Source organism: Aedes albopictus, chromosome 1 (genome assembly GCF_035046485.1).
Source record: "Aedes albopictus strain Foshan chromosome 1, AalbF5, whole genome shotgun sequence".
Taxonomy (NCBI): Eukaryota; Metazoa; Arthropoda; class Insecta; order Diptera; family Culicidae; genus Aedes; species Aedes albopictus.
In genome coordinates this window covers 67,895,649-67,909,649 of record NC_085136.1, presented here as the reverse complement: position 1 = coordinate 67,909,649, position 14,001 = coordinate 67,895,649, and the positions used below count along the sequence as shown (strand labels likewise).

Sequence of the window (14,001 nt, the reverse complement as noted above, 5' to 3'; positions counted from 1 at the left end):
TAATTTTTCTCTTAAAGATCGGGAATTTTCTAATAAAAGAGTGGAATACAAATGCAATACAATGTTTTGTCACTATACAGTACGGTTTGTTGTAGTTACCATACAAAAACAATACAACAACAGTATATCGTATAGTTATGTACCATATATTGTATCATAAATGAACTTTAAGCAATGCAATATTGTTAATTTTTTTTCCCAACAAACTCTAGCACAAATCATATTGTTTGAAGTTTGCTTACAATATAATTAGAATGAAGTGCTATTGTACCATACAATAACCATAGCCTTCATTGTTGACAATGAAATGTATAGTAGTGTTCTTGTTATGTACTGAATTGTTATTGTTACGTATTGTTGAAGACCTAGGTTCATCCCGAAGAACCCCCACTCGATCGTTGACCTTGCATCGGTGGGTACCTTATTCCAAGGTACAAGGAAAGTATATCACCCCATAAAACTCTCCCGATGACTGTGCCACATCGCGAAGTTATCGTGCTGCACGTTCCCCACTTCGGCCGGGCTGGGCGGCGAGACGGGCTGTCCTATCTAATGAAGTGTCGTTTCCCCCCATTCGAACCGAAGAACGAAGAACCGAATGATGTGTGTTATATTGCTTGCTTATAGAAGTTAGTTCCCTGCTCTGGTTGACAACGGGAACGAACGATACCAAGCAGACACGGGCGGACGAAGAACTAGTGTGCAGTGGACGCGCAGACGGACGTACGTACAGACGAACGCGAAACCCCAAGAAGTTCATCGACTTGGTACTGGTTGCTGTTGTTGTTCTTGTGTGGACGGTCGAACCTCTATCGCTGTGAGCTGTTTTTTTTTTTGCGCGCGCTCCTCTCTATGTAGACGGAGAGAAACGTAGTCCGTCCGTGATTCGTCTGGTGCGGGCGATGACTCAACCAACCACCACCGACCGGTCCCCAACTGGATTCGAGCAGTTTTGTTTACTGCGCTTCGACATGTGTGAGCGGAGTCATCGAGTTCGCTCGCGAACTGCGATTTCTGTTATGAGAAAGAGCCCCACGACGAATGAGGAGGACCATAGCTTTGATTCAGTGCAAAGTTGGAGAGTGAGAAGTACGCAAATGCACTTCCTTGGCGCGCGATTCTTGAGTTCATATGGTGATATGAGCAAAAATAAACTAGAATGAAATTGCATGTTCAAAGGGAAAAACGGTCTATGAAGAAGTCGTTTGGAGAATCTGCGATCTCTAGGATGACTCATTTACACATATATTTTTTCGTTTTTCCAAAAATTCAACAAATAAGCTTTTATAGTATTTTTCTGGACGTTTCTGGCACCCCTCCAGGAGATCCTTTCTTGGGATTCCTTCAATAAATCCTTCGCGGTTTCTCCACAAATTTGTTCCAGGACTCCTACAGGAGTTTTATGTGGGATTTCCAGGGAGTTCTTGATGATTCTCTGGGGTTCTTCCAGGAGTTTCTTGTGAGATTCCTAAAGAGATTCCGTCTGTGAGTCCTTCAGAAGCTCTTGCCAGGATTCCTCCAAGAAATACTCCCGAGATTCTTCTAGAGATGTTTTCTTGGATTTCTTAAAGAATACCTTCTGAGATTACTTAAGGGATTCCTAGATGCCCTTATCCTCCAAGAACTCCATCCTAGATTCTTCTAAAAGTTTCTTTTGGAATGTTTTCAGAAGCTTTTTTTTTTTACTTCCAGAACATATTCCTAGGAATTCCAGAAATTTTACCCGCGATTTTTTTCGGGATTCCTCCAGAAGTTTCAAGAATTCATTCCGAGATTCATTCAGAAACTTTCTTCCAAAATTCTGTCAAGGATCCCTTCCAGGAAATCTATGCGAGATTTTTCCCGGAGTTCCTTCTGAGATTTCTTCAGGAATTATTCATGAAATCCTTTCAGGAATCTTACAAGGTCTTTTTTCAGCATTCCTCCAGACACTTCTTCTGAAATTTTCCTGGAGCACCCTCTGGGATTTTTCAGGAACTACTTTTGGGATGGCTTCAAGAATTTTTTTCGGGATTCCTCCATAAGCCTCTTCCGGGATTCCTCCAAAAACTACTTCCAGGATTCTTTCGGGAACTTCTTCCGGGATTTCTTCGCGAGCTGCATCGGAGTTTCCCCCGGGGATTTTTTTTTTCTGGGCTTCTGTCAGAAATTGCTTCTGGTACTTCTTCGTGGATTTCTCCGGAAACATATTCCGGGATTTCTTTTGTCATTCATTCTGGAATTTCTCTTGGAACTTATTCCGGGAAGTTCTTCTGGAATTCTTTCAAAAAATAACTTCCAGGATTACTTCAGGAACTCTTCCCAATAGTCATCTAGGAACTCTTTTTTAATTACCTCCAAGAGTTCCGTTTGGAATTCTTGCAGAACCTTCTAGAATTCTTCTGGAAGATCATTCTGAAATTCTTTCAAATGTTTCTACTGGGAATCCTTCAGGAGTTTATAAGGGAGTATTTTGAGAAATTCCTCCTGCAGTTGTTGTTTACAGAATTGGTCATGAAGTTCCTACAGGATTTCCATGAGGGAATACTCCAGCAAGTTCATTCTGGTTTTTCTCAGAAGCTATCAGGAGAATCTCGGAAGGAATTCATTGAGGATTTCCGGAACTCCATGAGAAATCTCGGAAGAAACCTCTTGAAGTCCCAGAAGGAATCCTGGAACGAGTTCCTGAGATGAAACCTGTTAGGAATCGCAGAAGAAACTCTTGGAAGCAGCTCAGTGGGAACTTCAGAAGAAACCCCTAAAAGAATCTCAGGGGAATCACAGAAAGGAATCCTGGAGGGATCCTAGAAAAAAAAAAACTATAGAGACACCATGGAAAGAATTCGTGGAAGAGTCTCAGGAAAAATTGCTGGGGTAATCTTAGAAGAAGAAGTCCTAGAGTAGGCTGTCCCAAAAAAAAATCACTGTTCGAAAAGTCATGGTGCTCAACCCTTAAATGAAAGATATACATATTTGAAGCATTTTTGTAGAACATTTAGATTATCTTAAAAATTGTTTAGAGGTTCCGCCAGGGCTGGCTAAAGGTCTATTTTTTGAGCATTTTTTTTATCAAAATTTACTTAAAAAAATACATGTACTATTATTTATTTTCAATAATGAAAGTTTTATCTAATAGTACTATTCATATGTGCCATTTGTTTAAAAAGAAGTTTAATATATTTCAGATAAGTTAAAAAATAGTTTTTTTTTTTGAGAATTTTAATGAAAAAGTGTCATTTTTCAAAAATTGCTCTGGCGAAACCTCTATACGATTTTTTAGAAAATCGAAATATGCGTATATGTCATTTAAAAGTTGAGGGCCTTGACTTTTCGAGCATCGATTTTTTTTTTTGGATAGCCTATCCTAGAGGGATCTTAGAGTTAATTTCTAGGAAAAATCCAGGAATTCCTGAAATAATCTCAGAAGACACTCCTCAAACAAACCTGGAAAGAATTTCTGGAAGAATCCCGTTTTGTTTCCTTTTTATATTTTTTTTTTTTATTATTATTGTTTCTTATTTTTTGTCAACCGAAGCCCTGTTGTTTGTCTTTAGTTTCGGAACAGGTTCCAGCAAATCCATATCACTTAATTAGGTAGTTAGTGTACTGGCCACATTTGGACGCTCAAAGCGCTCAGAAAATTCTCAGGATTAAAGGCTTTTAGATCTACAGACGTAATCGTCAATCTTTTGTCAATAATTAGAAGGGAAATATATCCTACCAGGTTAACAAAACTAAAAAAGCTTTATTTGTGGAGCGGACCTGGTTGGATGGTTAGAACACTTGACTATCACGCCGAGGACCTGGGATCGAATCCCACACCCGACAAACTCACAAAAAAAATGTGGGTTCTTCCTTCGGAAGGGAAGTAAAGCGTGCGTCCCGAGATGAACTAGCCTAGGGGTAAAAATCTCGTTAATACAGATAAAAAAAAGCTTCAGTTATGACATCGTTGAACATTCCAATGACTCCAAAAATGTTCTCAACAAAGGCAGAAAAATCAACCAGTGACTATCTGGTAGTTTTTAGTTTTAGTACGTATTTAATCTGGTTTACAAACCTTATAGACCCAGTCACTGATGTGAATGAGCGTTTTGTTTGAAGCACACAAGCACTGGAGCACAGCTTCTCACGGAACTAATTGCCAGGATCCTGGAACTTCCTGGACTATTGACTTGATTTGTTTTATTTTTGGGCAGAATCGTAACTAGTTCTGTGGCTTAGTTGGTTAATGCGCCGGACTGGCGATACGGAGTCGTGGTTTCCAATCCCACCAAAATAAGTGGTATTTTTTTCACAATTTTATCTCTCAATTTTCCAATTGAATGCACTTTACCTGCAAATGCTTCAAGTTTTACATCTTTTCAAGACATACTGGTTTTGAAAAGTATTTCCCAGACAGCTTTCAGGTATAACTCTATCTAAACTAAACAATAGTCCACAGGGCTGGGAAAAACTTGAAAAGTAGAAGACACAGAATGTTGATGAATTGTCAAATCTATATATATTAAAATGAGTTTGAAGTTCCTTTGAGGCAACAAAACTCAAGAACGGGTGGACCGATCAGCATGAGTCTTGCATGGTTCGATTCGTATTCGTGGTGGCTGTGTTTATATGTACAAAAAGTTACGAAAATCCACTAGAAAAGTAAAAAAAAAATGATAAAGTACTGATTTTTTTTTAGTCGGGAACAAATTCAGCGTGATCAAAATTAAATCAATCTAGAGTGCGTTGCTGCAATGACCTCAACAGTTGTCAAACAACCACAGCTTGGCAAGACAAAGTTTGCCGGGACAGCTAGTTAAGAGATACATATTGTTAAAAGAAATCGTGTTCTGGAGGGATTCGAAACACGACTCTGTATTCGCTAGAACCGGCGCTTTAACCAACCAAGCCATAGAACAGGTAATGATTTTGCCGAATGGAGAGCCAAACTGACTCCGAGCCCACACCATGATCACTCTTATTTTCATAATTCTATCTCTCGTTCGGCTTAGATGCCAATCACTTAACACGCTCGCGGTTTCCCTTCTAATTATACAACGACCAACTGCGCCGATGAAACACAACTAGGGTACACATTTGTATGATGCCCTTTACAGGCTTGTCCCAATTTGCTGACCAACTTATTCAAGTTCTGAGTTCTCCGGTCTATTCAGGTGTTTGTCGAAGTGCTGATCACATGCTATTGGTTCGTCAAGAGGCTCCCGTCCTTACCCCCAAACACATTTCAACTCGCGGCACGAAACCGTTACGGGATGTGTTGAGCTTCTACCTCCATGACGTGATTCTTGAGAACAGCACGGCATTTCTATGTATTTCCCCGTACACCGCTTCTTACAGGTGGCGTTTTTTCTCCTGAAAAACTGCTTCCGTTTATATTTGTAATGTTCCATGTTTTTCCGGGTCTCATACTGTGTCATCTACGAAATCTCTCTGTACTCCTCGTCGAACCAATCGTTCCTTCGACTCTGCTTCGTGTACCCGACGGCTGCATCGTTAACAGTTGCTTCAACTGTACTCCAGAAGTCCTCTAAAGGGGCCTCATGAAGCTCAGTCTTGTCCGGCAACGCTGCCTCGAGATGCGGTGCGTATGTTGAGGTGACATCCTGCTGTGTTAGTCGCCCCTGCTCGTACCGAGGCGGACGTTGGTACCGTACATAGTTAATTAAATGATTACGGGAAGTTTTGGGCGCAGTTCAGCCATCACCAGACAGTAGTCCAGTCAATGTGAGCTCCACGATAGCTCCCAACGTCGATCGATATTGTCAGAGAAGTGCCGTCCATCGATCAGAACGTGGTCCATTTCAGATGCTGTCTGCTGTGGTGATGATCTCCAGGCGTAACTATAAGAGAGGATGCGTTAGAGGAAGGTACTACGAATGGTCATGTTCTTGGAGACAGTGGAAAAAATGAGTCTTTCTCACCATTAGTACTTTCTGAGTGTATGCTATGCACGTTGATTAAATATGCTAACGTTAAGGAATTGGCCTTTGATCTTTCATCGATCCGCCGTCAACCGGTCACATGTTTCTGTCCAGCTCTGGTAGATTGTATGACTACCTTAAACGTTTGCACTATGGGTTCTGCCCAATCCCCGGTCCATCAATACTTCGACGAGTATGCGGATGCTCCCCATGAAATTGAGAGCAATTCCACGTACCGAGTTTCCAATCGCCAATCCTTTTCCGCCGGTGGGTCGTTATCATTAGATCAAAAATGGTAACTAAAATTTACTCCACCAATACCAAAATGATAAGAAGTTAAGTTATCATTGAGTTCAAGTTGATAACTAATTGTGTTATACAATATTTTATTCAATGTTACATTTAGTTATCAAAATGAAAAAATACAGCTAAATGACAACAGGTTTTGTTATCATTTAGTTATCATACAGAGCTATTTTATCGACCAAAATAGTAAAAAAAAAACTACTTTACCGACACAGTTATCAGTTGAAAAAAGTTTCTTATAATTATAACCCATGTGTTCAACTATTGCGCCCTGTGGGTCTCGAACCCTGATCGAGTGATTATCGATCGCAGCCGGTAACCCCTATACCAACGGAACTCAGGGAGAGTGGTTGAAGGCTACGCTTTCGTACTGCAGTCGCATTGAAGATGGAAAGCGGAATCTATTTTTAGATTCGAGGTCCACCAGACCCTCAGTTTTGGGAAAGCTTTGATATGTGCGTTTGGAAACTGATAACATATTTTGTTATCATTTAGTATTTTTATGTTATCGCGATAGACCAAAATTATTAATAACTAAATTTGTTATCATCTGATTATCATGAATTGTAAATGATGATAACAAAAATAACAAAATGATAATACCGATAACATAGTTTATTATCAAAGTGATATCACTTAGTTATCCTCCTTTGCTCGGGTAATTGTGCCTAGCTCCTAACCTGCGGATCAGACGCTGCTGGGAGTCACTTCTTCTGGAAAACAGGCGCTCAGGCCTGCAGAAGCAAACACCTCTTCCCTGTCAGCCTACGTCCAAAGTTTCCACCGGGGTTGCCTACCCAATCTTCCCCAAAAGGTTGCTTGGAGTTTCCGGCCGGTACCACGAGGAAGCAGGAGAGCTGCTGGCTAATGACCTTGATAGGGTCTGTAATATGCGTTGTCCAGGCTTTATCCTTCAACGGTCGCCAATATATTTAATCTCCAAATTGTGTTCCCGAATAAATGCTGTAAATGCAGTTAAAAAAATATATATATTCTAAATATTTGGGATTTTTAAGTGGTAAGGCATTTGCACACCCCAAAATTATTGTTGGTTCGATATTTGGATATTTGAAAACATAAAAAATCGTACAGCAGAAGAATATTGAAAATGTTTTAACCCTTTGAAGCCGTATTTTTTCCATGCGTTATTATATATTTTTTCCACGTATTTTTGTTGTTTTGGTGCTCAACAGCATAAAAAGGGTAGAATATGATGGAGAATGTTTTTCCTGGATATCCTAGGTCATCCAAACTATTCATGAGTTTAGATCCTTGAGTCTACGGGTGTAATGATAACTTCTTTCGTTATACAAAGCTACTATTTGTAATCTATCATGTCCAGTAAGTCTTCTGAAAGTTGAATAGACAGTATCAGATCGGTTGGGATATCCTGAGTCATCCGAACTGTTCTTTAGGTCAGATCCTGAAGTCTACGGATGCAACGGTAATTTCTTTCGTTATATAAAGCTACGATTTGTAATCTATCATTTCCAGGTAGTCTTCTGAAAGTTGAATAGAGAGTATAAGATCTGTTGGGATATCCTAGGTCATTTTTTTTTTTTACTTGATAAAAACATGTTTATTAACGTTGAATTGTCAATTGTCAATTGTGGTCATTCAGACTGTTCTTGAGTTTAGATCCTGAAGTCTGGTAACTTCTTTCATTATACAAAGTTACGATTCGTAATCTATCGTGTCCAGTAAATCTTCTGAATATTCAATAGACATCATCAGATCAGCTTCTGTGACCTTCCGGATGCTGGGTTCATCGTAGAGTACAGCGAGCTCGTGTTTCATTCGTCGCCGCTACACATCGTACTCCTGCACACCGCCAAAGATGGTCCCAAGCACGCCATGCTCGAACGCTTTGAGTGCTTACATGTCCTTCTCTAGTTCAGGACTCGTGCCCGTAGAGAAGCACCGCTTTTATCAGTGTTTCGTACATGGGTCATTTGATGCGAGGGTGAATGTTTTTCGACCGCAGATTCTTCTTGTGAAGCCCATGCTAGGCTCGACTTCCACTGACGGTGCGCCTTCGTATTTCACGGTTAACGTTGTTGCCCAATGAGAGTTTGATAAAGGTGGGGAAGAAGATACTTCGTGTGCGTGAGATCCGTGTCTGGTGCAAAACATGTCACTACATATTACAAACAAAGCGAGCTCCCATAAGAACGCGTATCAAATAGTGACGTCACCATTTGTGTTTACATTTTTCCTTGCTTACTATACATAGCCATCTCTTCTTCTTCCCCACCTGTAATATACTCTCATTGGTTGTTGTCAGCAGTTAACAAGGACCCGAATTATACTGTTGAACACCAGGAGAGTCCATCACCCTGACCTAGTCCCCGGCCAGTTTCAAACGAACTAGACAAATCGCCCGAAACCCTTAGGCAGTTTGTTGCACCGTCCATCGTCGTTTTTATCGATCTATTGAGGTTTCCGGAGAAACCGTTCTCGTTCATGATTTTCCATAGCTCTCTGTGGTCAAAACAGTCGTACGCCGTCTTGAAATCTATGAACAGGTGGTGCGTTGGGACCTGGTATTCGCGGAATTTTTTGAGGATTTGGCGCACAGTGAAGATTTGATCCGTTGTCGAGCGGTCGTCAACGAAGCCGACTCATTTACACAAACTTTGGGTGAAAGACGACAACAGACAGATGATCTGGGATATCACTTTATAGACGGCATTCAGAATTGTGATTGCTCGGAAGTTCTCACACTGCAACTTGTCGTCTTTCTGGTAGATTGTACAAATGACCCCTTCCTTCCACTCTTCCGGTAGTTTTTCGGTTTCCCTGAACCGGACTATTAGCCGGTGCATGCAGGCACATTTTTCTATACTTACTTTCAGTCCTGGGCACCCACGGTGGTGCAGAGGGCCGAATTGAAAGATTTCCATCCTGGGTGATTGTCCGCCATCGCCTTGACTTGTGGCCAGGTCAAATTTCTGTCGACTTGCTTGATTTCGTTGTTGAGGGTGCGTCGCCATGAGCCTCTAGGTCTGCCTATGCTGCGATGTCTTACTGGGTTCCAATCTAACGCTTGCTTGCAAATTTCGTTTCCACCCCTGCGTAGAGTTTGTCCGACCCACCTCCTCTTTCGCTCCCGAATTTCTGTCGCTACAGGCTTTTGATGACATCGACGATGGAGCTCCACGTTGGAGATCCAATTGTGAGGCCACCATGCACAAAATATATACTGCAGGTATCTGTTGATAAAGACCTACAGCCGCTGCACAAAACAAAACAGCCGCCATTTTTAATTTCAAGCCGCCATTTTGGATTTCGAGCCGCAATCTTTGATTTTAGACCGCCATTTTGGATATTATGGTCACCATGGACTCCAGACATCTTCATCATCATCCATATTGCGTGGTTTTAAAGCCTTCGGATGTTCTTCATACCAAATATAACAAACAAACAAATAAACAGCTGCTATCTTGTTATTTGGGACGCCTTTTTGGATTTAAGATCGTCATCTTGGAAATTATTGTCAACATTGTTGGAATTCAGACATCTTCTCGATATCATTTTGATTTTGATCCACCATCTTGAATATTATGATCGCCATTTTCGGACTCCAGACATCTTCTCCATACCAAATATATCCATATTGCATAGTTTAAGAGACTAAAACTTTATAAAACAGCTGTCATCTTGAATTTGGAGACGGTATCTTGGATTTTAGACCGTCATATTCGATGGGTCACCGTTTTTTAGACTACAAATATCTTCTTCATACTAAATACATATATCCATATTGCATGGTTTCAAAGCCTGAAACTTCATTCAATATCTGCCATCTTGAATTTGAAACCGCAGACATCTTCCCCATACCAAATATGCACATATTGCATGGTATAAAGCAGGCCCCTGACACGGCCTATATCAATGCATTGGAATCATGGTAGACAGGATGTCCTGGGCGCTAATAAATAGCGCCCACTGTCAAATGCAAAAACATCAACAATTTTTTGTTTAACGTTTATTTTGGTTTGTTGATCAGTTTTTGGAATCATTTTTTCCACCTGTTATGATCACAAAATAATTCAAACTCGCTTTAATATTAATGTACGGTAAGAGGAGCATGCGATTAGTTGAATAAAGCAACCCAACAAACACGCATTGTGAATGTGATTTCGTGTGTGGCTCACAACATCAAACAAAAGCTGCGTTTGTTGATTACACGCTCGTTTCAATTTGCACGAATATGAGTATAAGGCAGTTAGATGTTGGCTACGATATATTTCTTTCATGCCAGGGGCCTGGTATAAAGCCTAAGACTGCATGAAATAGCCGCCATCTTGAATCGTGGGCTTCGTGGCCGTGCGGTTAGCGGCGTCAGTCGTTTAGGCGTATTGTGAGTGCCACGTAGTGAGGGTTCGATTCCTGCTCCAGCCGGAGGAAACTTTTCGTCAAACGAAAAATCCTCCACTGGTCCACTGGGTGTTCCGTGTTGTCCGTTGCCTAATGTTAGTGAATGTTCAGTCTGTGCAACCTCTGGTTGAAGACGGTGTAGTCTTTTTTTTTTTAACAGCCGCCATCTTGAATTTTGAACCGCCATCTTTATTTTTGGCTGACATTAGGGAATTTCTGGTCTTCAGAGTTGATTTCCGCACAACATTCGTCAACTATGCTAAAGGTTACAAAAATCGGGGCAGTTTGATGTGTCGCATGATAGGACTTGGTTTAGTTTTATATACGGGCAGTTCTACCGGGGTCATTGATCACTGAAATGGCCATAACTCCGGAACGCCTTGACCGATCCGAACCTTTTTTAAAAACAAAGTATGCGGTTAAATTCCGGTTCGATTCGAGTTGAAATCCAAAAAAATCGGCCAATGAGAAGTGCCTTAAATGTGAGTGAACTTTTTTGCGCACAGACATACATACATACGCACACACATACAGACATCATCCCATTCGTCGAACTGAGTTGATTGGTATATGTGACTTGATCCTCCGAGCATTCTATCGAAAATTCGTTTTTTGAGTGAACATATAGCCTTTCAGTACGAGAAAGGCAAAAAACATGAAAAATCGGGCAGCAGAACAGTGAAAGAGAATTGAAAATTTGTTAAGCCATTAAAAAGTTGCAGACGCTTCACTATACTCCGCATGAATTTCTGGATCTTAGACTGAATGAAAAAAAAAATGGAATGGGCTCACCATTTGATACCCATCATAGCCATCATAGAGTCCACCAGAGAATGAAATTGAGAGGAACAGAGAAGCACGACAGAAACTCATCGACGCATACAGAGCGCGTTTGCTGACTGCTGAATCAACTGAAATCCAGCCTGAATTGGATGATTTGAATCATCTCATTCTAAATGCTGCTTTGATTGTGATTGAATGCATACCGTTATTTTGTTCGATGAAAAAGAGTACCTACCGTTACAGCTGTACACTTCATTTTCTGAAGTCAAGAACATTTTGGATTACTGGGCCTTCAGATTACAAATTGAGTATAAATCTGAAAATTCTATTGAAATTTTCAAATTTTGAAACAGTATTCAAGACTTGGATCTGATTTTTTTCGTATTGGCTCACCCTAATGTTGCGCCAATCCAAATAAAGTCACCCCAGTCTGCATTCGAAGTCCACTGTACTGCACCGTGCACTTCATTCCACATGCTATCTATCGCACAAACATCGTAAAGCCGGCGGGCTGGCTGGTATCGCTCGCTGGTACCCAAGTCTCGCGTCGTGGAGAGAGCCATGCAAACAAAATCCAAAACAAGTGTGAAGTAAGTGCATGCGGTCGGAGAGCGAGTGAAATCTGCTCGAATCTCAGTCGAGTCGACTCAGGCGGTGAATAAACGAACGAATTGAGAGCGAATTTCAGACGAAGGGGTTCAGCGGTTCAGTCCGTCCAATGAATGGTTGGTGGTGGGTCTTCGTTGGGTCCGCGCTCGGACGGAAGTTAGTCGCTTGCCATGTTCACTCGCGGTCGGTTGGACTGCTGCTCCCCAAACAACGCAACCACTGAATCGTTGTGTCGAACGCGTTGAGGTTGAGATCTTGTTGGTTGAGACCTCATCCGGAGTTCGGTTTTCGCGTTATCATCTGCAATCTGCATCAACCGTTCATCGTCTTCCTCGGTCGGCGTAGTTGAAGTTCCGTTTTGTTTTAGATAGTGCAGTTTCGCGCGACACTGATTAGCTGACGAGAGCGGAGAGATTGTTGTTGTCGTTCGGTATAGTGGGTGAAATAAAGGTGTTCGCGCAGACACAGATATACCTAGCTAGGGCTGCATTCAGTTCAGGCGAAATTGGTGCAAATTGGCGGAAGAAAGTAAGCAACAGTGTGTGTTTATGGAAGTGCAGTGAAAATCGGGCACGAGTGAGCTTACGAATGTGCATGTATTTCTGTTGAAGTTGAAGCCGGGGCAGCGACTGGAAAACAACGAAATCGAAGAAGAGTAAATTGGGAGTGTGAAGAATACCAGCTCTCTGGTGCATGATCCAGTCTACAGAAGTTGGTGTCCGAGTTGTTCCGAAGAAATACGCGTGCGACGAAGATCTGGACAGTTTGGATGCCTTATGGGTGTCTGGTGAAAAATGTTAGTCCGAGTTCATAGAAACGTGCTATAATAATTGATAACGAAAATGATACCGAGTCGGGTCGGACCGGGCGAGTGAGAGAGATAAAATCGTGGGTTTTGTTATGGGGGTTTCTTTTGTGATAACACCATTGTGTTCGGTTGAACCCTGAAGAGTACAGTGTGCAACAGCGCAGTGAAAGAGACGAATTCGTTATCGGGTGCACGTAGTCTTCCTTCGCGCTGGACAGCTAGCTGCTAGAGCTGCGTTGTTGAGCAATCGTAACTCGAATGTTTGGGGCAGTGGTGCATACAAAATGGTTACTTATTCGTCAACCAATAGGAGACATGCCGGGAATCAGTGTGTTGATTTGAATAAACGGATGCACACCACACAGTGTTCAAAGTCTAGCAAGCAGCCATCACCATCGCATGTATTTCAAATTCGGAACGAAATAAAAGTAATGAAATGCAGCATAAATCAAGCGTGTTATGGCAAAACGCAACACCACCAGCGCACTAGTGCTGAATGCAGCTCAGCTGCTGTTGCTGGTTGCTGGTTGAGAAGAGAGTGGGCTGCTGTTGTTGCAGCTTCTCCACCGACGACGATCCTCCGAGGCAATAAGCGCGGAGGACGAAGCCTTCCACGTCGCGGTCCACAAACACGGAACACGTTTTCTTCTCGCCAGTCAGTGCCAGTATCCAATTCGGTGGACGGTGGTGTAGCAGCAGCCTCAACTAAAAGATTCATTGCGTGGTGTTGGTGTTGCTGCAAAAGTTGTTGTTGTTGTTGCTCGTTGCTCGTTGCCGGAATGCAAAGGCGTCGTTGAATGCATCCGTTGATGTGATATCGAACGAAACCCTGGAGGAGAGGTTTGATTTGGAGTCTGCATCTTGCCATCGTCGTCGTTGCCGGCTCCTACTTACAGTCAGTCCTACGGTTATTGGTGCATTACGGCCACGCACGCCATAATGATGCTGGTCGTGTGCAGATCAACTGGTCTGCGATGCGAGAGAGAAGGCTTTCGACGGGTTTGGTTGGGCTCTGTGTTTGCCTGTAAGCGTGGGATGCGCTCGGGTAGGCTTTAATTTGTATTTTGATAGAGAGTACTTGAAGTGAACAGACCCTGAAGAGGACGGTCCTTTGCCTGCGAAGTTGAGTTTTATGGTACTTGAAACAGTGTGATCATATTCTGAAACCTTACATGTACGTACACATTAGACTGGGTCAACAAAGTCGAT

General features: G+C 42.0%; 1 protein-coding gene across 5 annotated transcripts in view; it reads left to right on the top strand.

Moving 5' to 3' along the window:
• LOC109412193 (uncharacterized) overlaps positions 1 to 14,001 on the top strand; it is a 265,092-nt gene that overhangs the window by 106,996 nt on the left and 144,095 nt on the right. The window contains exons 1-2 of one of the 5 annotated variants that reach the window (XM_062844765.1): positions 12,081 to 12,512; positions 12,596 to 12,780. The exons of 3 other annotated variants lie outside the window; for them this stretch is intronic. The gene's annotated coding sequence lies outside the window, so the exon portion shown is untranslated. Of the gene's footprint in view, positions 1 to 12,080; positions 12,513 to 12,595; positions 12,781 to 14,001 lie in introns of those variants that run through there. One more of the 5 variants, XM_062844766.1, reaches the window with a different exon arrangement.